Source organism: Entelurus aequoreus, linkage group LG19 (genome assembly GCF_033978785.1).
Source record: "Entelurus aequoreus isolate RoL-2023_Sb linkage group LG19, RoL_Eaeq_v1.1, whole genome shotgun sequence".
Taxonomy (NCBI): Eukaryota; Metazoa; Chordata; class Actinopteri; order Syngnathiformes; family Syngnathidae; genus Entelurus; species Entelurus aequoreus.
The window spans coordinates 14623620-14634808 of NC_084749.1; positions in this window are offsets into that span (position 1 = coordinate 14623620).

The window sequence follows — 11189 nt, forward strand, 5'->3', positions numbered from 1 at the left end:
GGGAACTGAGGAGACACATTTTTGAAGCTTCTCAGGTGGAATTCTTTCCCATTCTTGCTTGATGTACAGCTTAAGTTGTTCAACAGTCCGGGGGTCTCCCTTCTGCTATTTTAGGCTTCATAATGCGCCACACATTTTCAATGGGAGACAGGTCTGGACTACAGGCAGGCCAGTCTAGTACCCGCACTCTTTTACTATGAAGCCACGTTGATGTAACACGTGGCTTGGCATTGTCTTGCTGAAATAAGCAGGGGCGTCCATGGTAACGTTGCTTGGATGGCAACATAAGTTGCTCCAAAACCTGTATGTACCTTTCAGCATCAATGGCGCCTTCACAGATGTGTAAGTTACCCATGTCTTGGGCTCTAATACACCCCCATACCATCACACATGCTGGCTTTTACACTTTGCGCCTATAACAATCCGGATGGTTCTTTTCCTCTTTGGTCCGGAGGACACGACATCCACAGTTTCCAAAAACAATTGGAAATGTGGACTCGTCAGACCACAGAACACTTTTCCACTTTGTATCAGTCCATCTTAGATGAGCTCAGGCCCAGCGAAGCCGACAGAGTTTCTGGGTGTTGTTGATAAACGGTTTTCGCCTTGCATAGGAGAGTTTTAACTTGCACTTACAGATGTAGCGACCAACTGTAGTTACTGACAGTGGGTTTCTGAAGTGTTCCTGAGCCCATGTGGTGATATCCTTTACACTTGTTGATGCAGTACAGCCTGAGGGATGGAAGGTCACGGGCTTAGCTGCTTACGTGCAGTGATTTCTCCAGATTCTCTGAACCCTTTGATGATATTACGGACCGTAGATGGTGAAATCCCTAAATTCCTTGCAATAGCTGGTTGAGAAAGGTTTTTCTTAAACTGTTCAACAATTTGCTCACGCATTTGTTGACAAAGTGGTGACCCTCGCCCCATTCTTGTTTGTGAATGAGCATTTCATGGAATCTACTTTTATACCCAATCATGGCACCCACCTGTTCCCAATTTGCCTGTTCACCTGTGGGATGTTCCAAATAAGTGTTTGATGAGCATTCCTCAACTTTATCAGTATTTATTGCCACTTTTCTCAACTTCTTTGTCACGTGTTGCTGGCATCAAATTCTAAAGTTAATGATTATTTGCAAAAAAAAAAAATGTTTATCAGTTTGAACATCAAATATTTTGTCTTTGTAGCATATTCAACTGAATGTGGGTTGAAAATGATTTGCAAATCATTGTATTCTGTTTATATTTACATCTAACACAATTTCCCAACTCATATGGAAACGGGGTTTATATATACCTGTATACGTTACCGTCCCTTTTTTCACGACTACCTCTTTCAACTTCTGGCAGTGGTTTAGCATAACTGAATAATGGCATTTTTAAATAAAGAGTAAGGTGCAAACCATGACATGATTGTTATTTTCGGTGTGTTTTTATTATTATTTGCACGGTCCAAATGCGGACTTGACTCTGAACTACCCAGTCAATGATACAATATGGAGACAGGCGACCAATCACCGAGTTGGAACTGAATCCACACCGAAGAGTGAACCACTTCACTACCATTGACTGTTGACAGAACAAATGAGACATTTTAGGGATGTTTATTTTCCCACTCTTTGTCCTCTCCTTGTCTATCGCTGCGCTCCTTTCAGAGCCTCACTCCAGCGCTGGCAGTCTGTCAATGGAAGCATCGGTCGGGTGGCCGACGCAGTCGATGACCCTGACAGCGTGCAGTTATCGTTCTAATTAAGATGCCACACTTGAGTTAAACCGCAGCATTAGCATTTGATGGGAAATTGATCAGGCTGTCAGAGGCGGGGAATGGGGAGGGGGAGATATAGTGGAAGGTCCATGTTAGACTATGTGTGTGTGGGTATAAACATAAAAAACACTGATTGTTTGTCCAATCTATAGTAAGTCTCTTTTGGGTAAATTTTATTACCTTTTGTATTTTCACTCTTACTCTTTTAAACGCTGGGCTTGAGAGGCTAGATAGAAAAAATAAAATAAATGATATTTAGGGATGTTGGTAGGAAAGTAAACACGATGATAGATGGTTATATATATCTATATATATATATATATATATATATATATATATATATATATATATATATATATATATATATATGCAATACATGTATACATTTATATATGTATACATGTATACATATAAATAAATAAACATATGTATATATATATGCATATAAATGATTAAATAAACATATATGTATATCTATATATATATATATATATATATATATATATATAGATATATATATTTATTTATTTATCATTTTTATATATATATATATATATATATATATATATATATATATATATATATACATATATACATATATACATATATATATATATATACATATATATACATATATATATATATATATATATATATATATATATATATATATATATATATATATATATATATATATATATATATATATATATATATACACTACCGTTCAAAAGTTTGGGGTCACATTGAAATGTCCTTATTTTTGAAGGAAAAGCACTGTACTTTTCAATGAAGATAACTTTAAACTAGTCTTAACTTTAAAGAAATACACTCTATACATTGCTAATGTGGTAAATGACTATTCTAGCTGCAAATGTCTGGTTTTTGGTGCAATATCTACATAAGTGTATAGAGGCCCATTTCCAGCAACTATCACTCCAGTGTTCTAATGGTACAATGTGTTTGCTCATTGGCTCAAAAGGCTTATTGATGATTATAAAACCCTTGTGCAATCATGTTCACACATCTGAAAACAGTTTAGCTCGTTACAGAAGCTACAAAACTGACCTTCCTTTGCGCAGATTGAGTTTCTGGAGCATCACATTTGTGGGGTCAATTAAACGCTCAAAATGGCCAGAAAAAGAGAACTTCCATCTGAAACTCGACAGTCTATTCTTGTTCTTAGAAATGAAGGCTATTCCACGAAATTGTTTGGGTGACCCCAAACTTTTGAACGGTAGTGTATATCGACAAATACATACAAAAAATATATACCCCTAAAATATATATATATACATATAAATATATATACATATATACATATAAATAAATAAACATATATATATTGTGCACAGGTGCATATATATATATATATATATATATAGCTTCAGAGCTTTATAGACGTAATTGCGCGGCTCCCATAGGGTCCATTGTAAGCTAACTTTTTATCGCATTAAGAATGCATAAAAAAAAGATACATCCATCGTCATGTCTTTCATAATGATTGTGAACGATAGGCAACATTCCCAAAAAAGTGCAGTTACCCTTTGAGGATTTTTGCAATTTCTGATCGTTTGTGAGGGCACCAAAAGGGACTTCCGTGTGCGTGCGTGCGTGTTGGCAGAGCAGTGCATACAGGACAGTTCAGCTTGTTGTTGTTGTTTTTGTTTTAGATTGTTAATATAGAGATAGTTGACCTATCACCTTTGTGTTATGTTTCTCTGATAAGCAGTACTGCGTAGCACTTTATATTGTGTTCAAAGTGTACAAACCTTATTTGAAATGTAGACTTTTGTCAAGTCCGGAACACATTTTTCATTTTTACATCGTTTTTTATGGAGAAATTTGATTCACTATACAAACTTTTTAAATTATGAAATCTGTTCAAGAACCAATTAAGTTTGCAAATCATAATTTCACTGTACTTGGATTGCGTAAACAGTTCAGGATTTACGGTAGTTTGAAGATGGCAGTGCTGTTAAAAGTTTTGTTGGAATAATGATGTATATATTATCACACAACTCTATGCTTAAGGACCGTTGCTATAGTTATTATCTGTATTTTTCTATCTGTGCAAAGCTGGCAATCCAAAAGATTGCCAGCCGTCTCGTATCAGTGTTGTGTTCAGACTCGGCCTGCTGACTGCCAAGGCCGAACACCGCCGTGACGCAGACAGAGCAGAGACAAGGCGATATCACCAGCGTCAACACATTTGCATTTTTGTATAATCATATATTGTGTCTGACTGGAGTTGTCGACAGCTTCAGTGATGTACCCAGGGACCTCCCAAATAAATAGAGGAAGCACACGGGCTGGACTTATAGAATGTAGTTTGGATCTGTAACTAGAATACAGCCCCAAAACACGTGTCTCCTCATTGAGCCAAATTGAACTCTTGTCTCTGCATGATTCCTTGCTTCTCGTCTGTTTAATAGATGTCATCAGTGTTTGAACCGGACAAGTTTTCATAAAATCATTTGGAAGGGTTAAGCGAGCCAGATAAAGGGACGTTCATGACCCGTGGGTGGTAGATTGTCCATGCCTGACATACTGATGTTTCCACATGCTTGTCTAAGTCGAAGTGGTGTTGACATAGTAAACAAAAGACGCTTCATACATGAAGTGTCGTATGTGGAGTCACAACATCAACACGCGTCTGGGCCTGTGAGCGTTTGATTACACGCGGAGGGGACAGCTGTGTGCACAGGTGCATATGTGCTGGGGATAAATATGAATGAGCGCTGCACATGCTTCATGCATGAAAGTGTGTGCGGCCATGCATATTTACTCAGCTCACACACACACACACACACACACATTCAGTGGTATTTCTCGCCTTCGGTATGACCAATACCTGCACGCACATCATACAGACATGGGACAGGTCCAGCAGAATAAAGAAGAAAAGTAGTTTGAAGTGCATGGATTGAAAACATATATATATATATATATATATTGTCTTTGTTATGATATTTTGAAGCAAACAGCCTCAGAGGGTCTGTGATTGAGGACTTATGTTGTTGTTGTTTTGTGTGCAGTACAACAAAACATGAATTTACCTTTTATTTATTTTTATTTGCCCTTTTATAATTTAAGATTGGAAGTAGGGTTGTCCCGATACCAATATTTTGGTACCAGTACCAAAATATTCCTTGATACTTGTCCGATACTTTTCTAAATAAAGGGGACCACAAAAAATTGCATTATTTGCTTTATTTTAACAAAATATCTTACGGTACATTAAACATATGTTTCTGATTGCAAGCCAAAAACAATTTTGTCCTCAAATAAAATAGTGAACATGCTGTCAGGTTCAAACACTGATGACATCTATTAAACAGACAAGAAGCAGGGAATCACACAGAGACAGAGTTCAATTTAGCTCATGAGGAGAACGCATGGAGCTGCACACTTAGTCACAGTCTCGCCCTACGCTCTAAGGTACAGCTCCCGCGTCCCTCTATTTATTCAGGAGTTCCACATTCAATATCACTGAGGCCACCTCTAAAAGGAGTGGTCACATATATCATGCAAAGCAGGTCCAGTACGCACAATACGTGACGGAATGTGCTGGGGGCCTTGTGATTTCCCCTTGTCTCTGCTTCGTCTGCCTGCTGTCGTCTTATCTGCGTTGAGGTCCTTGAAGTCCTTGGCTGTTAGCGGGCTAAAACAAAGATAACATCTGCGGCTGAGGCCACCCCTCAGACAAGAAGTCTGAGGGGTGAAAATACAGCTTGAGCACAATAGCTAATAACTATAGCAACGGACTTTAAGCATACTAAAGTTGTGTGATAATATATCCATCCATTTTCTACCGCTTATTCCCTTTGGGGTCGCGGGGGGCGCTGGAGCCTATCTCAGCTACAATCGGGCGGAAGGCGGGGTACATCCTGGACAAGTCGTCACCTCATCGCAGGGCCAACACAGATAGACAGACAACATTCACACTCACATTCACACACTAGGGCCAATTTAGTGTTGCCAATCAACCTATCCCCAGGTGCATGTCTTTGGAGGTGGGAGGAAGCCGGAGTACCCGGAGGGAACCCACGCAGTCACGGGGAGGACATGCAAACTCCATACAGAAAGATCCCAAGGCCGGGATTGAACCCAAGACTACTCAGGACCTTCGTATTGTGAGGCAGACGCACTAACCCCTCTGCCACCGTGCTGCCCGTGATAATATATATATATATATATGATTATTCTAACACATGCAAGAAACTTATTTTATTTGTCGCCATGGAAGCGAGGATTAGGGATTTAGAAGTAGCTTAACCACGTTAGCCGCTAGCTAGATAGCCATGTTTAAAGCACCTCAGTGCATTTCAGTGTTATAGCTTCACCTTTATTGTTAGATTTTCAAGCCAAAATGCGTCCATTCTCCCTTTTCTGTCTACACGCTTAGTCTGCCTGTTAGTACTCCGTGATTGTGCGCTGCCGAACATGCTCCTCTGCTCGTAAAACCAGCAACGTCACGGCGTGACGACGGCGCGCGGTCATGCCCGTTAAAAAAAAAAAGAGAACCAGCATTTTTTAGAAGCGGTATAGTACCGTTTCTGATTCATTAGTATCGCGGTACTTTACTAGTACTGGTATACCGTACAAACCTAATTGGAAGAAATACAAAGTATCTAAATATCTGTCCAAAATGAGGATTTTACGTGTACTACCAGCTGAAAACTTTTATAACACCTCGCAGTCTCTGAGGCATGGACTTAACGAGTGACAAACAGAACTCTTCATCAATCTTGCTCCAACTTTCTCCGGTTGCTGTTGTCAGATCGGCTTTGCAGGTTGAAGTCTGGTTATGGACCATTTTCTTCAATTTCCACCACACATTTTTAAATTGGATTGAGATCTGGATTCTTTGCAGTCGGGACCCGGGTTGGACCACTCATCTGTGCATCAGTTGGGGAAGTCTCTGCGCTGCTGACTTGTCTCCACTCAAGATGATCCCCTGCTGGGCCCCACTATGGACTGGACTCTCACACTTAACTAGATCCACTATGGACTGGACTATCACACTATTAACTAGATCCACTATGGACTGGACTCTCACACTATTAACTAGATCCACTATGGACTGGACTCTCACACTTAACTAGATCCACTATGGACTGGACTCTCACACTATTAACTAGATCCATTCGATCCATTGCACCGGTCGCCAGGGTGGGGTTGGGGTCCCCACATCTGCGGTCCCCTCCAAGGTTTCTCACTGTATCCCATTGGGTTGAGTTTTTTTCTTGCCCTGATGTGGGATCTGATGTTGTTGATGCTTGTGCAGCCCTTTGAGACACTTGTGATTAAGGGCTATATAAACAAACTGTGATTGGTTGATTGATTGAAATGAAAAATAAAATAATATGACACATTCTTCGTCAGGGTGCCGTAACCAACCTGACAAGCACATGTCGTTTCAATTGACAATGTCCTCAGTAACATTTAAGACCTTCAAGGCCCTGGTGTTCATTGATTACCCCTGATGGCAATCGTCTAGGTAAGAATGGGCTGTTCAAGGTTAGTTCAAGCCGAAATGATTTCCTGCGTCCATTTCAGCTAGGTTAATGTTCAAAATAATGTATTTTCTATACAGTATAATATCAAGGTCCATGCACGCGCATCCCCGTCTTCTTCCTCTCCTATCGACTAAGCGTCAAATCCCCTATCTGCATCGCCATTTTTCCTTGTCTCAGCACGCCGCACCTCCTCCATTATAGCTCATAATCTCATTTTAACAGGCGAATGACCCTCTGAGAGATTCCATGACAGCAGGACGTTTGTACCGGGGTGAGCCACAGAGCTCGTGTGGCAGCGTGAACTTGATTAAAATGTAAATAAACACATGCAAGCACCATTATCTGTGAAGCTTCGGTTATTCTGTCATATTTTGGTAATACACAAATATGCCTATAGATAGGATAAACTTTCTCTTAGAATCATTTCAGTAATAGTGGACTGAAGTCCTCCTACCTGTATTTGTGTTTCACATGTAGTCATGTACTTGGATTATATAAGTCTCCTAGTCACATTCGTTCATAATTAGTAATTACGAGTAATTAGTTCAGAATATTGAAATACATTTCTTGTATTTAGTTCGTGTAAATAAAGTATTTTCCTTTGGAAAAAGATGGTATGGTAGTAACAAGCACCTGCTAACTCACGTACGCCACCCCGATAGAAGATATACATAACAAATAAACAACGGGAAGATCAGCAGAAAAAATATGTAGAAAAATCATAAAACGAAAACTTAGAGTGTCCCAAAAACCAGATACTTGTTCGGAACTAGGGGTGGGCGATACTGGAAATCTTGCTATCGATCCATACCAAGTAAATTCAGAGCTAGTATTGCTGATACTCATGCTTTTGACTTGAAAGGTCATGATCATTGAATGATTTTGTGAATTTCCCTCTAGTTCAGACCTGGGCATTCTGCGGCCCGCGGGCCACATCCGGCCCTTTGTGCGTTCCTGTCCGGCCCACGTGAGGCCAATCATAAATTACAAAATACATTTAAAAAAGTATTTATGTCGAGTGTGCAATACCGTATTCTGTCTGATGAAGAGCGTGCAAGGGAGGCTGATGCGTTGGTGGTAAAACTGCAAACCCAACAAGGACTTTTTGCCATATTTCACACCCCCAGAATGCAGCCGTCAGGACAAGTTTCGTATTTTCTCACAAAATCGCCATAAAAAGTAAGACGTTTTCTGACGGAGAGTTTAATAAGGAGTGCTTATTGGACTCTGTTGCGCTGATATGCCCGGAGAAGAGGGGCGCATTTGAGAACGTGTCACTCTCCCGACGCACTGTAACGAGGCGGGTTGAGACCATCGCTGGAAACTTGGAGCTTCAGCTGAAGAACAGAACGGCCGACTTTGACTGTTTTTCGCTGGCTTTGGATGAGAGCTGCGATGTACGTGACACCGCCCAGCTGCTCATCTTCTTACGTGGGATAACTGCAGACTTTCAAATCACGGAGGTGCGGGCAGCCATGCAGTCAATTAAAGGGACAATCACAGGTAATGACTTGTTCACAGAGGTAAATGCGTGTTTGGACATGTTAGGACTGAAATGGGACAAACTGGCAGGTGTGACAACAGATGGTTGTCCAAATCTGACGGGGAAAAATGTTGGACTTTTAAAGAGGATGCAGGATAAAGTGACAGAAATTAACCCTGTGCAGAAATGGACATTTTTGCATTGTATTATACATCAGGAAGTGTTGTGTAAGACAGTGTTAAAAATAAAACCCTCAAAAGCAATCTGCTTTTGTATAAAGTTATTTTAGGTTAAATGAAATTATTATTATTAATTATTATTATTATTATTATTACAATTTATCTTACGGTATATCAAAAATAATATTGAGCAAAATGTAATTGAAATATTGTCGATGTGGCCCTCTAGCAGTACTCGGGTTGCTCATGCGGCCCCCAGTAAAAATTAATTGCCCACCCCTGCTTTAGTTAGTTGAATAGGATTCTGAGAACCCAGAAAAACCATTTTATGCACATTAAAATAGTGCATAAAATCAACATTTTATAGCCGCATTGTGATTCTGGAAGAATCGATTCGCTAAGTGGTTGGAAACGAGTGGTGAGGACCCTTGCCAAGATCTTGCCGGTGTGAGACAGTAGCGCGATGCCACGGTAATTATCGCAATCTGATCTGTCCCCTTTTTTAAATAACTTAGCTTGTTTGATAGATCTTCATCCTCCCAAGCATGTTGAAGAAACTTCGTCAGTTGAGTGGTTAGGGCAAGCCCCCCAGCTTTATACACCTCAGCAGGGATACCGTCAGGTCCATAAGCCTTGTTATTATTCAGGCTCATTATAGCTCGGGCAACTTCTTGGAGACTCGGCGGGGCAGCAAGTTCAGTTCTTTCGGGAAGAAGAGGGATCTGACTTACAGTCTCTGCAGTAACTGCGGTTTTACGATTCAGAAGTTTTTCAACGTGTTCTTTCCATCTTGCCATGATTGATGCGTTGTCCGTGAGCTGTGAGCCGTTTTCCGCTTTCAGGCGAGCCAGGCCAGTCTTTATTGGTCCAAATAACGCCTTTGTGGCCTCAAAGAAACTTCTCATGTCGTTATTGTTGGCGAAACCTTGAATTTGGGAGGCTTTATCAGTCCACCATTTATTTTTCATTTCTCCGATGCGTACTTGTATCTTAGCTTTGAGGTCGGAGAATTTCTTGTGTTTAGCGGAATTATCATGATCATCTTGCCAAGACACAAAGGCACGGCGCTTCTGGTCCAAAAGCTCTTGAATTTCGGTATCATTTTGGTCAAACCGATCTTCATTCACTCGTTTGTGAGTGCCAATTGTTTGGGTACATGTTTTGATAACAGGCTCCAGTGCTTGTGGACACTGCCAGCATCAACATCGGTAGAGATAAGCTGTTGCAAGTTTTTTTTAAAACAAGTCTGAAAGTTTTCCTTTTTCTAGTGGAATCATCAGTTTCAGTGTATTAAACTTCTTTCGTACACGCCTGGAGGTTTTTTCGGAATTTGCTCCTCAGAGCGATATCCATACACAAACAAACTAGTTTGCGGTCCGTCCAGCATTTGTCGGCACCTGTCATCGCACGGGTACACCTTACGTCTTTTCTATCCCTTGCTCTGATGATCACATAGTCCCGGAGATGCCAGTGCTTTGATCGTGGGTGGCGCCAGCTAGTTTTATGGCTGTGTTTCAGGCGGAAATGCGTGTTAGTAGGGATGATGTTTGATAAGAAATTATCGAGTTCGAGCCCATTATCGAATCCTCTTATCGAACCGATTCCTTATCGATTCTCTTATCGATTCTCTTATCGATTCTCTTATCGAATCCAGATAGGTTGTTGTATATGGAAAAAACCCACAATATTTGGTTTAACAAAAGCTCACTTTTATTTTATAAGAAAAAAAAACAAAATAAAAATAAATATTGACTGTTGTTACCCTCTAAAAAAAATAAAATAAAATAAATAAATATTGACTGTTGTTACTCATGGTATGGTATTTATTTATTTTTTGTCATAAAAAAATACAATCATGTGTGCTTACGGACTGTATCCCTTGCAGACTGTATTGATCTATATTGATATATAATGTAGGAACCAGAAACATTAATAACAGAAAGAAACGAGTGTGAATGAGTATAAATGGGGGAGGTTTTTTGGGGGGGGTTGGTGCACTAATTGTAAGTGTATCTTGTGTTTTTTATGTTGATTTAATTTATATTTTAAAAAAAATATTAAAAAAAAAAAATTTTTTTTTTTTTTTTTGTGCGGTGGTTGGGGACCACTGGTGTAGGCTACAAGATAACGTTAACATTATCAGACACATACAAAAAGGCTAACGCTAACGTTACCGTTAGCCACTGACTATGCTTAGGTAACGTTAGTCTAGCTAACATTACCGCAATCCTGGATTGACA